This window comes from Rhagoletis zephyria, unplaced genomic scaffold, assembly GCF_001687245.7.
Source record: "Rhagoletis zephyria isolate East Lansing unplaced genomic scaffold, Rhagoletis_zephyria_1.1 Rzeph_scaffold_00855, whole genome shotgun sequence".
NCBI classification, from domain to species: domain Eukaryota; kingdom Metazoa; phylum Arthropoda; class Insecta; order Diptera; family Tephritidae; genus Rhagoletis; species Rhagoletis zephyria.
The window spans coordinates 117409-131363 of record NW_016157939.1 but is presented as its reverse complement, the minus strand read 5'-3'; the positions used below and the strand labels follow the sequence as shown (position 1 = coordinate 131363).

Sequence of the window (13955 nt, the reverse complement as noted above, 5' to 3'; positions counted from 1 at the left end):
CGAAAAAAATACACCAATATTTTTTATTTTTTTTTTGAAATCGAAAAAGAAAAGAACCAGAGTTTTCCGATCGAAAAATATTGATTTTCAAGAATTCCATACCCTTTCTAGGAATAGTTAAAAACAACTATCCATATCAAATGCATGGAAAACTTTCGAGCGCTTTGAGCGACCTCTAAATATTTTTTGATTTCAAAATAAAAAAATAAGAGTATATTTTTTCGACATAGAGCAATCTTAGGGGGTGAGAGCTGCAATAGTGAGCGGGTGTTCCTTTCGAGTTCAAAATATCGGGCAGCGGATTATTATTTTTTGTATTAACTTAAATTAAATTATGATATTTCAATATCTTAAATAGAAAAATATATATTGTTTTAATTTCCTTAAATTTTTGGAAACTGACCTTATTTAATTTTTTTTTTTAATTTTATTCTTTTAAAAATATATACATTTTTTTATTCTATAAATTTTTGGAAACGGATTTAATTTTTTCTATTTAAAAAAAAAATATTTTTCTATTTTACCAATTATTTAAAAATAAATTTCTTTGGATTAAAGATTTATTGTTTCAAAAAACGAATACATTTTAATTATTTAGTTTAATTTTAGGATTTTATTTTATATTCAACAATTTTTATTGAGCTTGAGACCGTTCTTAATGAAAAACTACAAAAAGCAACAACAATTTGAAAAAATTGTAGAAGTGATAACTATTTCGGAAATCACCACATTTCCTCATCAGACTTCATCAGCGGGATTCGCTGGGGTCGTATTTATCTCGACATAACACCGGACCCTTGTTCCATATGCTGGCTAGTATGCGACTCCTTGGGAGCGGAAAATATAGTGAGTTACTTTCTTCGCAACTGCGCCGCATTAACCTAAAACATTCCCTCATTTATCAAACATTTCCTTGATTTGAGCTATGGTTTTCATTATCAACGCAAGCTGGAGTCATTGAACTTTCAATTTGGCGCTCAACTTACAGTATTTTCATATAATAAACTTGTTTATCGCCAGGGTAAGCTATCTACTTGCACTTAAAATACATACTTATTTGCATATAACATGCCTGCATTTAATATTCAAAACACAAAAAACATACATCACCGGTGTATATGCCACAAATGACGGTAGCCATTAGTCGTACCACCTACGCTTGTAGAATGTCGTAGCGAGACGAATTTGTCAATGCCAATGAGCAGTTACGCATGTCAGCATTATAATACAACTACGAGAATTTTCTAAGTTTATTGAACCTACATATAAGAGCAGCAGCGAAGTAGGCGTTGTTGATGGCTGGCCTCTACCTTTAACCATCAAAGCTGTAGTGGTTTCAGTTTTGTGCAGCAAAAATCTAGCCTTCACCGATATGTTTAAGTGAACACCATGAAGTATGTTTTATTTAAATGCCGATAAACAGCAGAACTCAAGTTGAAATAAATATGCCGTTCTCCCACTAAGATACCACATTTACTTGGAACTATTTGAATTACTAGCATTGCAAGGGCATACACAATAGTCCTACGGAACATGGCAGGAAAGTCTTTAAACTGAGTAGCAGCGTGTGACTGTATGTATGTATTAGAGGTTTACGCCGATAGATATTGCGGCGGCGGCGTCGCGAATCTTAGAAATAATCGGCGGCGGCGGCTACGCCGGCATCTCAAATTGCGCCGGCGCATCTGGCCATTAGCCACATACCAAAAAACGTAGGAAACTAATTATTGCTTAATTGTAACGCGAAATATTATTTAAAAGGCGCCTTATAAATATTTGGATTCGGTGCATATGTTTGTTTATAGAAATACTTTAATAAAAAANCTTGAGACGGCAGCAAATGGGCATATCAAAAAGACTACAAACAGAGGTAGGCACTAACTATCCGATTGTAACTTTAAAACTCGACAGGATATTACTATGCAAATCCTCACACACACACACACACACACACACATACTATATATCATACATATGCTTATTTATGTATTTATGCATTTGCATGTACGTAGGAGCATGCAGACATTGTCGGTAACACATGTTAATTTTTATTTATTACAAATGATATGACATACAATACTTGTAGCAGCAAACAAACAATCCACAATAACAACAACAACAGTTAAGACAAACAAGACATACGAACATTGAGAGATGAGCTTTGCAAAAGCCCCAATGGAGCAAATGAAGAATGCAATAACAGCAGTCAGCGTGGCAGATCAAGCAAAAGGAAGGAGGGCAATACAATAGCAGGCAAGTGTGAAGCGCTGCAATACTCGAGCTGACAGATAGTCGAAGTAACATATTTGCAAAAATATCAACACACAGACGAATTGGAAATATATCGCCCCAATGAGTGCTTGGAAGCAATGTTGCCGCCGCACTGTGGGACGTCGCCATATAAGCTGTGGTCAAAATTAGTTACCGTACTACAAATTCGCTGAAATTTCGTAGGTATTTAGGTATGTGCGCTATTCGGCAATTATAAATGAAGAAATGTTGAAATGATGATAACATTCGACGCGCTGCCACGCCCCTAGCTCATATGGGCGGAAATAGTAAATTTTATCCCAATTTGTTGAAATTCAGAGTATGTGCTCATTTTAACCAGAAAAGCATAAATCTGAAAGTACGTCAAAATTGGTTTACATTATCGTCCACTAGAAAAATAGGCGCAAATTAAAAAAAGTATTTTTTTATGAAATTCCTGCCCGTTTACGCCAAAATTTTCCAATTTGGAAGATGATGGGAAGCTACTTACCATGACGCCCACCTTCTGCAAAACATTTTTGGCTCCACGTACTAAATTTAAGAATTTTGTATAAAATTGACAGACTTATTTATTTTATAAATTTCACTAGATAAATATATACAAATTTAAAGCAATTTAAATTAAAAAAAAATTTAAAAACTTAAGAAATTTGTTTTTAAAAATTTTAAAAATTTTAAAAAAAATTATATAAAAAATTTTTAAAATTTACAAAAATAAAATTTTAAAAATTTTATTTAAAAAAACATTTGAGCAAAAACCCTCTCATCAGTCTCATCCGCGCAAGTGGAAAAATTAGGTTAAATTACTTGAGACCAAATTTAAATTTTTTCTTACAAATGTATTTTTTGCATTGTATCCAGTTCAAGCTCGTCCCATGACAGCAAATTTGCAATCTAATCAAAAATTCGTTTTGGTTTGGGTTAGTTGGACATTTTGCTATGAATCTGCGTAATTAGTTTTTCAGAATTCGATAATCTGTTTTTACTACCTTTTACCGCTCTAGTGCCATTGTGCGCCGTCTGTAATACTCGTATGTTTGTATGTTTTAACGGCATATGCTTATGAACATGAAGCTCGCTGTGACTGCTATTGTTTACAGTCTTTCCTTACCCCACTGCCCTTATTGTTCATTACTACAATATTTACTTTTGTTTCGCATTAAATAGCACACAACAACGATATATTTATAAATATATGTGTGTATGTTCATCTTTGTACGTTTGCCAATTCAGTGGGTGTGGCAACAATGTAAACTTGAAATGAATGAAACAAATGCGTGTCGAAGCTTTGGGCAAGGGCTCATATGTATGTAGACAATAATAAGTAAAAGAGGTATGCAAATAAAAATGTCTGATCGGATGGTAAGAACGATAAATCAGAAAGCGTTGCAACAAATAAATTATGAATACGTATGTAACAAGGTCTGAGTGTCTGACTGGGGTGTGGTGTGACATGACGTATGAGTAACACGAGTTCTATAGGTAGATACTCGTTGGTAGGTAGTAGAGATGGGTACGGCCCGTCGCGAGTGCAAAATCAACTTTCAAAAACACGCACGAGCCCGCACGTTGAGAATTTTAGTGGGGCCCGGCCCGGCCCGGCACGACTGGACACGTCCCAGCCCGGAAATAAAGAGCCAACTTTTATTGTCTGTATACATATGTACATATTTTTAATTTTGTGTTTATGTATGTATGTATATTTACTTAAGCGAATAAATTTTTAACATCAAGGATTTTTATAATGGAGCGTATTCTTGTTTTCGTACGAATCGAAAATCATGGGATTTTCCTATCATTTTCTATACAAAAATTTCACATTTTCGGTTCGTACGAAATTCAGAATATGCCGCAATATATTTTCTGGGAAGTAGAAAAAGTGGAAGGCATTTTATGTACAGATATGTAAACAAAACTACTAAGTATCTTATTTTTTCGATCGCTTTCCAAATATTTCTTTTTTTGCTTTTCTCTTATCAAAAGAGTTTAATATGTAGTATGTAATCAACTAAGCGGCTACAGCAGTTTCTCCAAAATAATAGTATTTTTAATGCAATTTTCTTGAACCTTTAGGAAAAATGTATGAAGTGAATGACCAGTAGACCAATTAGCATTTTCAGGTTACTATTAAAAAGATAATACCTTTTATTATTAATTTTATAAAAATGTAAGAAGAGCAAAATATCCGTAAATTTTTTTCAGGCGTGGATGTATTGAAATTAGTATGGGACTACGATTGAGGCACCACCTTTCCGATAAAAAAATAAGAATTATAGAAAATGGTTAACGTATACCAAAGTCAGTCGGTAACATACATAAAAAAAAACATATTCCGATGTATTTTCATGAAATTTCCATTGAAAATTTGTATCTAATTTTTAACTATTACAAACCAAGATCTCTAAATTTTGCTATTCATCAGAGAAATTGAACCACTAATAAATCATACAAAATTTGATGATTTTCTTTATTTTACACCGAACATGAGAAAAATGATTACATTATAAATTTTTTAATTTTTTTTTTGGATTTTTTCGAGTATGCAGTCTTGTAGCGCATTAAATTTTATTACAAAACTGGCGTTAATTTTTTTTTAATTTTCTTTAAAAACGGTTTTGCGCATTTTCTTTCACAAAGAAAAAGTGCAAAAAGAAGTCAGCATAAAAATTATTAAAAATCAACGCAATTTTTCAGTAACTTAAAACTTGCACTTTATTGTACTAAAATTTCATGAGCTACTCGAAGACTTAAAAAAAAAAGAAATAAAAAAAAATTTACAAATTTGTAATGTAAAATCAACTTCGGTGTAAAAAAAATCATAACTCAAATTATTGTAGACTGCCCCCCGTAATACTACTTTAAATATTGCGAAATACTCAGAGCTACCGTTTGGACTTTTTTCCACTTTTTTTGAGGTGGCATATTTTCAAAAACAATTTTTATTTTTTTATTTGAAAAATTTGCATTTGAAAAATTTTTCAGGAAAAATTTTTTTTTTAATATTTATTTTCATAGAGAATATTGGTGTGAGTATGTGTGATTTTTTCAAATTTGTTCCTTATCCAGTTCTCGAGATATTTGGAAAACTATTAAATCGATTTGTTTTTGTTTTTGCGCTGTAAAGTATTTAAAAAAGTATTAATCAATCGAATTTCATACTTATGTATTATTTATGTTTATGCATCAATCCTAAAAATTTTAAACAAATCAAACACATGAAGTGTGAACCCCGTCCGCTTTGGTATGGAACGCCATCAGACATTTACTCGTCATTTAATCGACATGTTTGAGGTATCGTTGAAAAAGTCTTGCAGACTGTGTCCAAGGAATGCATTCAAGTTTCATAAACGATCCTACGAATTGTTAAAAATTAGGTGAAAGGCATATATATTAGGGATGGACGTTTTTGAATAAATTTTTATTCAAATAAAAAAACAAATATTATTCAATATTCAAGCAATTTCGAATGAAGAATATATTTGTATTCATTATAAGAAAATTCCGATTGAAGAATAAGTTTTTATTCTTGATTCATTGCTTCCGAATAATGAATAATTTTTCATTTATTATTTAGTCCTTCTTGCTTGATCATCATATATTTTCCTATATTTTCAGAGATCCTATATCATATATTTATTTTCCTGTCGACACATCTATCAACATATATTAATTTATTTGTCGATAATTTTATTTTTACGTCTACCATTTTGTGCAAAATTACAAAAAAAATTATGTGGCTTTTACTGATGCAACGATATGTTAACAGACGCTTGTCGCTTTACAGAATACGAGAAGAATCACTATAAATTGCGGACCTAAATCTGAGACCTTCCGATAATGTGGGCGGCCGTACGGTGCTCCAGCAATGAGCAAAAACAACACAATTTTTTTTTTATTTTGTCTAGACAAAATAAGGCAGACTTGCCCATACAAGAAGCCGTCTCGGGCATATTCAAGCAAAGTCGTTGAGTTTGGCTTTAATAATGCTTTCAACACATTTCTGAAAAAAGTAAGTTCACAACCGTTAGCACTTTACTTTAGGAAGTAAAAACACATTTAATATTGATACACAACCCATCTGGGTACACCACTGCGTATGAGTTCTATTAAGTTGCAAGCACTTTCAATGTTTGCCCACAAAAGTTTTTATACCAACAAATAACACACTGTTATAATAATTGCAGCATGAATATTTAAAAAAAAAAAAAAATATTTACTTTGTTAAGAACGCCTGCCACAATTCGTATGATCATATCATCTCAACTCTAAACACAATCAATGTAAGAAAACCAAACAAAACAGGAAAACAAAAAGCAAAACAATGATATTCTAAATTAAAATCGAGGAAGTTATTTGCCTATGTTGTTTTTCCTCTACTCTCTACTCTATTGTTTTTATTTTTATTTAGTCTCGTTAGTAGCACAACAATGCAATTGTTTATATGTATATATTTATTTTTCCCTACTGTACAATTCAATTTGTAAAGCTGGTCGTGTTTGTTAAAGTGGAGAAGTGCGTGTAACTATATTTGTAGATATGTATGCATGTGTGTATGCAAATTCAAATACCTATATTTAGTTGGGAAACTGTGTTGGGAATGCCCAACCAAAGCAATTGCTACAATGCGCCGTTGGGGAATTGAAAATTACAGAGTAGTTGCTCGTACAATTTTAAACTTAGTTTGGAAAGAAATTATGTATGTATATTGTTTGAAGAGAAACGACTTATTAATGCATGGTGCGTGAAACAAAAATACATAGTAAGATTTTAGTGCTGTCATTTTGAATAAACTTTCAAGAAAAACCGTTTAAAAGGGGTCAAGGTGTGAAAATTGAAAACCAAATTTTACGGTAGGTGTCTGAAGTAACGGAGTCTACTACATAACAATTTAACCAAAGTTCAAATTTTTTCTGTTACCACTAGATAACATGCACTCCATGCGTGGCAAATGGGCAGGGCGGGATTTACTTAAAATGCCGCCCTGAGCCCTGTAAAAAATGCCGCCCTTTTCAGGTTTAAATTACTTGATAAATTAAAAAGAAAAACACATTTTATTAAAAGACATCCAATTCACGTTTACATTTATTACAAATAATATGCTTACTGGTGGTCCTTTTATTAAGAATTTTTTTGTTGGAAATTAGAATTTTTTTGGAAAAAATCCAGTTATTTATTAACCTGTTCTGTGCCCCCCATAATCCTTTTTACCAGAGCCCAATACCGTACAATGAGCCTGAGCTCGGGGAGGCTCGGTGGGTTCGGTGGGTTCGCATGTCTGGGTACAAATGGTATGCTATTATTTTAATATCATTCAATTGCTGATTTGCTGTAAATGCATGAAACCAAATCTTGCTGTGGAGATTTTATTCTGCCTTTTAAATAGTAAAAATCGCTTTTGTATGCACTCCTTTATGTATAATTCCGTGTAATTCCTCCTAGTTGCTACAAACGAACTGCTACGCATACAACAGCTACATATTGCCTGTCGCATGAAACTCTAACTTTGTTTGGTTTTATACGCATCTTCGATATTTTATCTATGGTTTTCGAGATAAAAATCGTCACCCGGAAGCCGGAAACAATCAAAATTCTGTATGAAATCACGGGGAAGTCATTTGGCTTGTTACTTTGCTTCTGCGTTTAAAAAGTGTAATTTGGTTTGAACTCCTTCCCCAATGGGAAACTGCACCACTTAAAGAGTAACAATATAGATTGATAAATATGTATGTATGCACCGCAATCACGATATCTATTGTGCCCTCAACCCCATTCATAGTATCTTATCGAATCCTAAAGACCCCAACAATTTGAGGAGATTACCATGGGTTTGAATTGTATAAATTCTACTCTTGACCACAGTTGGCCTAGGTACCTCTCCCGTCTTCTCGCAATTGCCTCGCACTCGCGAAGCAGATGTAAAGGAGTCTGCTCAGTCAAATCGCAGAAACGACATAGGTCATTCCACCAGATCCCTAACTTATGCCTTGGTAACCTTTTATTATCCTGTTATTAACCTTAACCCCTCTTTGGGAATCAATCATAAGTCCTGTATCTTGTGAGGTTGTTGGCTCCCAGTAAGCATTTGGCCTGGCGTAGAGCTGCAGTGTTACTCCAGTGTTGATATCTGAGTCTGTTTCTGTGCTTTCTGAGCTCTTGATTGTGCTAGGTTCAAACTCTTCTTCATTGTGCTAGGTCCAATCACAAAGAATGGCTAAGGCCCTATAGACGACGAGGCGGATGCCGTTTTGGTTTGGCTAGCCTGTCGGTCAACTTCCTCGTTACCATCAATTCCTATGTGCCCAGGTACCCAAATTAGTTGGACAAGATTGTGCTCCGCCATGACGTTAAGACTATCAATGCACTCAAGAACCAAGGATGACTTGACCTCACTTTCAAATTTACTTATTACAGTAATTTCTACGTAGATTAATCTCTGCACATAGACTAATGGCATATACATACCTCTGCCTGAAAGATACTGCCATGGGCACCGAGAGGTTTAGCCCTGGTCCACATATGCCTGCCCTAATGCCGTAGAGAGTTTTAGAGCCGTCTGTATACTATTGCAGCAAGCTAGCTTTTATATGCCTCTCCATAAGAGAGGTGCTGCAACTTGCGCCTTGCTGCAAAGCTCTACTTTTAGTTTCCTCTCAAAGTCAACTGTTTGGGGCCTTTCATCTCTGAGGAGCAAATCTAATGGAATCTGGAAGCCTAGCTCTCTCTCTGTCAATTGATGATAGGGGTTCGCCTCTGTCAAAGCCTTCTCTCGCGAAGTGTAGTAGAGTTCGCTTTAGGAAAATAGAAAACCTTTTAAACACAATAGATTGTAATAATATTAGAAAAAAGTGATTTCAATCAATTTTTACCTTCCTCTTATTAACTCGGGATGTAACTATGTAATATTGATGCGCCTAAAAGATGCAGCGATTTCTATTCTCAAGTTACATACCTGATGACAGTACGAACGGCAATTATAAGAGGGAGGTTTTAGTTTTTTAAACTATAATTTTTTTGGCTAATAGTTTCCGGAAAACTTTAATATTGAGAGCTACCAAAAACATTATCTGTTTATTAACACCCACTTCTCCGACTTATGCAACTTCAAGATTTCGTCCTCACAATAAGCTAAACTATGAAGCCATGACAAATACACTGACAAATAAGTGAAACATTAATTAAAATAAACACATTAAGAATATCACTCTTCCGCCATTTTAACTCCCACTACAAAAAATTAACGAACTTAAATGCAATGCGCTTCCTTTCCTTATAGTCGCTTCACGACATTGTTTATTTGCTGTCAACAACGCTGAATCCAGTACTAAACTGGCAGTGAACAGTGACAGAGTTGCAGCATCTACACTACGAGCACTCCTTCACTCTGCCGCGCCAAGCTGATTCCTCCTGCTCAAGCTGTGACGACTCCCGTAAATTGCATCCTTTGGGTTTTAATATTTTGCTACTTTCAGTAGATGTAGCAGTAAGCAATACTGCTTTGCTTTGCTTTGCTTTACTGATTCTTACACCAAAACCACCACCACTAGCACTGCCATGGCGCTTGTCAAAACGTCATGTGATGACCTCATCTCCTACTCGTACCTCTTCTTGCTGGCAGTACCGCTGTGTGGCTGTGTGGCTGTGTGGCTGTATGCCAGTAATTACCACACAACATATTAATCCAATTGAAGCAGAGAACGATTTTTAGTAAACTTTAAGTTGCAAGTGCCATTTGGCGTTGGCGTCAGTCAGCAACATACATACAAACAACCAACAAGTTGAGCTAATGGCAAGCAATAGTAGTGGGAGCAGTTCCATTTTCCAGCGGGAGCAACAGAGATTTTGTCACTGCAGCTTTCAATTGTTTTTGTGGTTATACTTCAGTGTCATTAAACGACTAGTATGCATACTGGGTTAAGGCAACCTCAAGCCGCAGTCACGACCATCAGCACAAAAATAACAACAACTGGTACAATGTGCAGAATAAAGCTTTACCGAAGTTACAAACATTGGCCCGTGTAAAATGGTTGTACCATTTTCAAACATTCAAGCAATTAGAGTTGATATTGAAGTTGTATACGAGTACATTCAAGCTGTCTGTTTGCCTGCTACATATGTACACTTCGCTGTGTTGTTGTTTTTGCCTTTGTCAATGTTTTACAGCTGGAGTTTTGAATGTTTTTGGCAATTTTGCCGCATTGCTGCCAAAGAGAATTAGATTTTCCGAATAAACACGCAGCGTGAAATTTGTGAATGACGGTTGTATGTATTATTAGGGGTGCTCAGTAACAACTCTGATTTTTTTTAGCGATTTTAATAAAATTATCGCTAAGTTTTCGTTTTTAGAGCGACGTTCCGAGGTTTTTGATGTTTCTTTGGGAGTTTTGCCCTTTTTCGGGAGATTCGGGTTTTTTCAAAAACTGTGATATTTACACACACGATTTTTGTATTCATTGAGGAGATTTTCGGCATTCTTTCGGCACTTTTTTGAAACATTTTCTGTAATTGTTTTTGTAAAATTTCGTGTTTTATTCGTGTGTTTTCCGATTTTTCAGCATCTTACATCAGTTTTTTTTTAGCGCTTTTGGGATTTTTTGTGGCTTTTAACTTCTTCTTTGGAAACGCATTTTTTTAGAATAGTTTTATATTATTTGTAGATACTTAGAAAACTTGGGGTTTTTTAAGCTTTTTGGGATTTTTTGCATTTTTTTCGGAAATTTTCGCGATTTTTTAAGATCTTTCCTGGATTTCTCGAGGTTTTTTTCAGATCTATCGAAGGTTGTTTATTGTATTTTTTTATTCTTTTTTTTTGCCATTTTTAGGAGCTGTGAGAATTTTTCGAAAGATACGTATTTTATTAGTGACTTTTTAAAATATCTGTTTTTTCTTTGATGATTGTTTGCGTCCTTTCCCATTGCCTTTTAATTTCTTAGTAGAGAAAGTTCCAAATTGTATATGACTTTCTTCGACGTTGAAGGAAATATTTTCGTGGCTTTTCATGTTCTGTTCGGATTGTTTCAAAATTTTTAACGAGTTTTTTCAGACCTATTTTGGATTTATCGACAATTTTTTGAAATCTTTCAGGATTTATTAAGTACCGGAACCTTTATGGATTTTTCTCGGTTTTCGTGTTCTGTTCTAAGCTTTCGGTTTTCTTAAGGCTTTTTGAGATTATTTAGCATTTACTGAGACCTTTAAGAGTTTTCCAATATTAATTTGTTATTTCTTCTTTGAATATTTCCGGATCTTTTCGCAAGTGCTTCGGGACCTGTCGTGATTTTTGGGATTTTTCGTGACTTTTGAGATCTCTCATATGCGAACTTTTCACGTATCTTTCGAAAATTTTCGGGATTTTCTGTATTTCTCTGGCGTTTTTGCGAACCTCCTAAGATTTATGTAGAACTTGTTCGGTACTTCCGAGAAATTTTCCGGACCTACAGTAAATTTTTTAAATATAACTTTTTTGGGACCTTCCGAAAACTTAACAATTTTTTAGGACTTTTCAGACATTTTTTCATAATTTTTGTTTTTTTTTTAGAACTTTTCAGATTTGGCAAAAGTTTTCAAATGCAATCTTAACTTTGCTGGCTAAATAATGCCCAAATACTAACGTTTACTGTTATTTTCGAATAAAAAAAAACTAAAATTTGCAAATTAAATTTTTTATCAGCTTTCTGTGCTGGAAATTCAAAAAATTGGTAGCTGGACTAAAACAACGTGTTTTTTTTTTTTTGTTTAAAAAACCAAATTCTACACCAAGTATAACTTTTGATCTAGGAAACTAATAGAATATTGAACTTCAGTGACTTAAGAAAAATATTTTAAAGAAATTTTGTTCTAGAATGACTTTTTTCCTTTGAAAAATCTTCATAACTGTTTTCTATGAAGAAGATCGTAGACTACTAGTATATGATAAGTATTTTTATATAGTAGATATGTATGAATTGTTTTCATTTGTTTTTGTCTAACAGAATTTTTTTAAACTAAAAGAGATATATATATATATATATACATTTTATAAACTTACTTTTTTTTTCTTTCACCGAACTATTTGCATACCCTAATGTATCATAAAAATAAATTCTATGCATTTACATACACCGCAGAAGATTTTACATAGTATGTAAACATATACAGACTCTTGCTTAGTATCGCATTCGGCCTGCAAGTGGCGTCGTTCTACAAATTGATTATTTCACTTCCATTGCAAGCGTAGCTGCTGTTGGTATTAGCCACCATTACCTAGTCTCTTTTTTGGCCATTTAGTTCTCGAACTGGGAATTGCCGACGAGATTTACAGGGATTTGAGGAATAAATGCGCAAGCGAAATACTTACATAAATACGTTCATATACTATATATATGTACTTCGAGTACTTCACCAACAGCTATCCTTTATTTAGTACATACAGAATGTATGGCGTTCTTCATGAGCAAGTAAGCAAAATGGGATTGGTAAATATGTTTACTGAACAATATTAGCACGTAGTGCAGTCGAGTCGCCTAGTTGCATAATATTTTCGCACAGCGGGTAATACCTTGCTGTCCACTTCAACTGGGAATTCTGGATGCATTATGCAGGAAGAGCTTGAAGACATTAAATGCAAATCAGAGAAGTTTCTACAAGCAAATTTGTCAAAAGATTAGTAGTAGTTTACGCTTGCGGTAGTTCCACATTTACACTTAAACTTTGCTTTCTTTAAGGTGGCATAAAAATCAAAACAGAGTTCTCTAAAGAAATGAAGTTGTAGAACGATCGATAGTTGTCAAAATATTTTTAGGTATATGTATGTTTGTATGCATATAAATTTTGTCTGAAATTTTGTTGTTATGTAGTATAATATTTGAACCTATCCTTTTATATGTCAATAATAAAAACAAAAACTATTTTTGATTTGTAGGAAAACCAGACTATAGCCCATTATAGTTATTTACTAATTTTATTCATTTATATTATATTTGAATTTCTGTTAATTTCATTGTTTAATAAGAGTATATACACATTTACAAATACACATTTCGTATTATCCACCCTGCCAGCTATGAGTCAAGGCTACTTAGAAGCTTAAGCCAAATTATTACTTAAGGCGACTTTGGTTGGTCAAAAACAATTACAAAATTGCACATCAAAGTGCAAGCAATTAAATTATTGGTTTCCAAATCAGGGTGAGGCTGCTTAATTGAGTTGTAATAAATTGTATGGAAATTAGTGAAATTAAATTTATTTATTGGTGTGCAGTTATTCAAGGTAGGGTCTCCACATTGACATTTGAATAAAAAAAATAAAAAATAGTTGCACAATTTGCGCGAGAATCCTTTATATGTATTTTGTATGTATGTTGTATGTTTGTTTGGGTTAAGTCTTGCAATCAATTTTTAACCAAATTTCCAATAAGCTAGAGATTTGAAGCTTAAAACTTAGCTCAGAAATCGATGACAATGCAATATGAAAGATGAATTAATCCGCTAGAGCTGTGAGCAGCGTGTATGCAATAATGCGTAAACTGAGAGTTTCTGCCACTGGAAACGTGGCGTAAATTAATTCTCTAGCTAGCTATGCCAATCATCCCCTACTCTGAGGTAGTATACATAATGTGACCAACCGTACTTCTTTCGGGAGTACGGTACTTCTTTTTGAGCCGTTGTACTTCGTACTTTGCAGGACAGTCACTTCAGTCACTTCACGTC

At 33.8% G+C, this 13955-nt stretch overlaps 1 protein-coding gene across 1 annotated transcript in view; it reads right to left on the bottom strand.

The window, feature by feature from the left end:
- LOC108361814 (uncharacterized) overlaps positions 1-13955 on the bottom strand; it is a 140681-nt gene that overhangs the window by 45418 nt on the left and 81308 nt on the right. The window lies entirely within an intron of this gene.